Below are 4,423 nucleotides of genomic sequence, written 5' to 3' on the forward strand. Positions count from 1 at the left end.
ACACAAAATTAAGCAATGAAAGCATGTTTCAAACTAACTTTACCCACTACAATATCAAGTCCAGCTTGCATCAGATGGACATGGATATGCTTTACTTATGAAAATTAACTGTGCTTTTGATATGTGCACTTTTTGTATGTATTATACTTTAAAACAACTTTTTAAAAGTTGTAGCATATTCTAATCATAACATTATGACATTTATGTAAATTTTATTATGATGCAATATACTACCACTTATTGTTTATGCAAGTATAAAGTACTCATTATGTACCAAAACTGTGTCAGGTGGTCAACATTCTTCATATCATCAAATCCTGGAATTAACCTGTGGTATAAGTTTGAACTGATTATCCAGAGAAAGACTCACAGGTTTAAAGAAATTAATTTACACAGGTCACAGAGATAGTAGTCCAGGAAGCAATATTTGAAATCAACACAGATGCTGGTTATAACTGCCACTCTTTTTTTAACGAATGTAAGAAGTTTTAAACATTACTAGTTCCCACATGTATAGAAAAAATGTATCTAAACGTCATAAAGGTTATATATGACAAACATACAGCTAATATCATACTCAACAGGGAAAAGTTGAAAGCTTTTCCTCTAAGATCTGGAACAAGACAAGGATTCTCACTCTTGCCACATTATTCAACACAGTACTGGAAGTCTTAGCCAGAGCAATTAGACAAAAAAAAAACAAAAACCCACATCTAAACTAGAAAGGAACAAGTTAAATCATCCCTGTTTGCAGATGACATGATCTTATACAAAAGCCTAAAGATTTCACACACACACACACACACACACACACACACACACACACACAATCTATGAGAAGAAATACATTCAGTAACCTTGCAGGATACAAAATCAACATAAAAAGTCATAGCATTTCTATACGCTAATAGCTATCTGAAAAAGAAATCAAGAAAATAATTCCATTTACAATAGCTACAAAAAAAACCCACGTGGAAATAAAATTGACTAAGAAGATGATAGATCTCTACACTGAATATTATTAAACATTGAAGAAGTTGAAGAAGATACAAATTAATGAAAAGATATCCCATTTTCATAAATTGGAAGATGTAATATTGCTTAATTGTCTGTGTTACCGAAATTTATACGCAAATTCAATACAATCCCTATCAAAATACTAATTACATTCTTGATAGAAATAGAAAAAAATCCTAAAATTTGTGTGGAACAACAGGAGACTCCAAATGGCCAAAGCAATCTTGAGCATAAAGAAAAAAAGCTGGAGGCATCAGACTACCAAAATAAACTCTAAAACTATAGTAATGAAAACACATAGTGCTGACATAAATACAAACACATAGACCAATAGGACAGAGTAGAGAGCCCAGAAATAAATCCACACGTTTGCAGTCAACTGATTTTCAACAAAGGTGCCAAGAACACACAATGGAGAAAGGACAGTCTGTTTAGTAAGTGGTTTTGGTAACACTGGATATCTACAGGCAGAACAAGGCAATTTAGACACTTCTCTCTCACCATATACAAAAATCAAGTCAAAATGGGATTGAGACTTAAATGTGTAAGACCTAAAACTATAAACTACTAGAAGAAAACATGGGGAAAGCTCCATGACATTGGTCTGAGTAATGATTTTTTGGATATAACCACAGAAGCACAGGCAACAAAAGAAAAAATAAACAAATTGTATTATATAGAATTAAAAAGCTTCTGCACAGCAAAAGAAACCATCAACAAAGTGAAGAGACAACCTATAGAATGAGAGAAAGTATCTTCAAGCTATACATCTCATAATGGCTAATATCCAAAATATATAAGAAATGTAAACAACTCAATATCAAGAGAACAAATAACCCAGTTTAAAAATGTGCAAAAGACCTGAAAAGACATTTCTCACAAAAAGACATATGAATGGCCAACTGATATATGAAAAAAATGCTCAACATCACTAATAACCAGAGAAATGCAAATCAAAACCACAACGGAATACCACCTCACTCCAGTTAGGATGTTTACTATCAAAAAGACAAAAGATAACAAGTGTTGGCAAGGATGTAGAGAAAGGGAACCCTTGCACGCTGTTGGTGGAATGTAAACTAGTATAACCAATATGGAAAACAGAATGGAAGCTTCTCAAAGAATTAAAGATAGGACTACCATATATTCAAGAAGTCCCACTACTGGGAAAATATCTAAAGCAGAGGAAATGAGTATATGAAAGAGATATATATGCTGCCATGTTTATTGCAGTACTGTTCACAATAGCCAAGATATGGAATTAAACTAAGATAAATGGATTGAGAATCAATAGATGAAAGAATTAAGAAACTGTTATAAATATACTCAATGGAATACTATTCAGACATAAAAAAGGAAATCCTGTCATTTGAGACAACATGGATGAATCTGAAGATTATGTTAAGTAACATAAACCAGGCAGAGAAAGATAAACACCACATGATCTCACTCACATGTGAAATCTATAAAAGATTGTCTCATAGAAATAGAGAGTAGATTGGTGGTTACTAGAAGCTAAGATGGTTGGGAGAGTATTGAGGACTGTTGGTCAAAGGATACAAGATGGACTATAGCATAGTGACTATATTAATGATGCTGAAAAAATGCTAAAAGTGGATGTCACGTGTTTTCATCACAAAAAATGCTATGTGAATTAATGAATATGCTAATTAGCTAGATTTAGCTATTCCACAATGTGTATATCCTTCAAAACAGCATGTTGTACACAATAAATACATACAATTTTATTATATCTGTCAATTAAATAAATTTGAAAAAATAATAGTTTCAATATGCATGAAAGTGTTACTAATAGTATCATGTACATGTGATCCTTACCATTTCCCAACAAACTTATTGTATTTCTTAGAAATGAATTGTAATAGCACACATTAATTCATTTGTGAAATTGAAGCTCCCCTGTTGACCCATCACACTCTTCTGAAAATCTAAGATAAGATTTTATTCTAATTTAAACTTCATTTTCTTGATCATACCACTACTTTTTATTAATCAAAAATTAATAACCTATTTAAAAAATAGAAAACTGATAATTTCAGATTCTTTTGCAGAGCAACAGCCAAGAGATGAATATTCTGTTATTTGTGGACAGCTAAAATACTAAGTTAGATTATGAAAAATTGAAATTTTCGGCCGGGCACGTTGGCTCATGCCTGTAATCTCAGCACTTTGGGAGGCCGAGGCGGGCAGATCACGAAGTCAGGAGATCGAGACCATCCTGGCTAACACGGTGAAACCCCATCTCTACTAAAAATATAAAAAATTAGCCGGGCGTGGTGGCGGGCGCCTGTAGTCCCAGCTACTCCAGAGGCTGAGGCAGGAGAATGGCGTGAACCAGGGAGGTGGAGGTTGCAGTGAGCCGAGATTGCGCCACTGCACTCCAGCCTGGGTGACAGAGCAAGACTCCGCCTCAAAAAAAAAAGAAAATTTAAAATTATCTCCATAACATATAGAAACATTTTCAGTAGGTTTAAAATTATTAGTCTTGGTGAAGTTTCTGAGTATGTGGAGCAGATAGTGAATGTTAAGGTGGGCAAACTAAATTTGTTAAACTGATCTTTTTATATATTCTCAAGTTTATTAGTTTCTGAAATCCTAATTGAGTGGCAATTACAGGTAAGACCTTTTTTTAGGGCCCAGAGTAATCAATTCTCACAACAAAAAACACATTCCCCTGTCTTGTTTTCTCGGTTTTCTGAGTCAATGATCTTTCAATTAAAGTGTAGCAAAATCACAGTTGTAAGCACAGCCAGGTCCTGCTTCGATTGCTTTTAGGAAAGTTACATAAAGAAGCCAATTATTAATTAACAAGACATAAATTATAATGTGGCTCATATTTTCATTAAATATATATTATATAGATTAATTGGATTGAAGTGGTACCCTTTCAAGAAATAATGCTCAAACCTACATTTTTAAGTATGCTTGAGATTAAAAATGTTAAAGCCAGGATCTCTGTATTTGTTTGCCCTTCTTGAGGCCTTTTACTATACTACCTTTTATTTCTTGTCCAATTTAATTTTTAAATAATTTTAAACATGAAAGGAATCTGAATTCAATAAAGCTCTAGAGTAGAGGCTTATGAGGGCAGAGACACACCCTGTAGTTTCATAATTTTATAACAAGTTCTAGCATAATGATTCTGGGAATGAATGGCTGAATGAACAGTCTATTTAGAGAAGTCAGAATGGCAACAAATTGTGGAGCTGAAATCACAGACTGAGGAAGACTGCCAGTCCTGCCATAACATTGCGGAACCCGAGGCAAGTGTACAAATGGGAGTCCACAGAAGGTATCGCCTGTAGACAGACCATCAGAGCTCCTGTCCTATTCACTACACCAAACTGCAGAGTCCCCTGGGTTTCCAAATGTCTTTTTCAAAATT

This window comes from Hylobates moloch, unplaced genomic scaffold, assembly GCF_009828535.3.
Source record: "Hylobates moloch isolate HMO894 unplaced genomic scaffold, HMol_V3 SCAFFOLD_4, whole genome shotgun sequence".
In the NCBI taxonomy this organism is placed as follows: Eukaryota; Metazoa; Chordata; class Mammalia; order Primates; family Hylobatidae; genus Hylobates; species Hylobates moloch.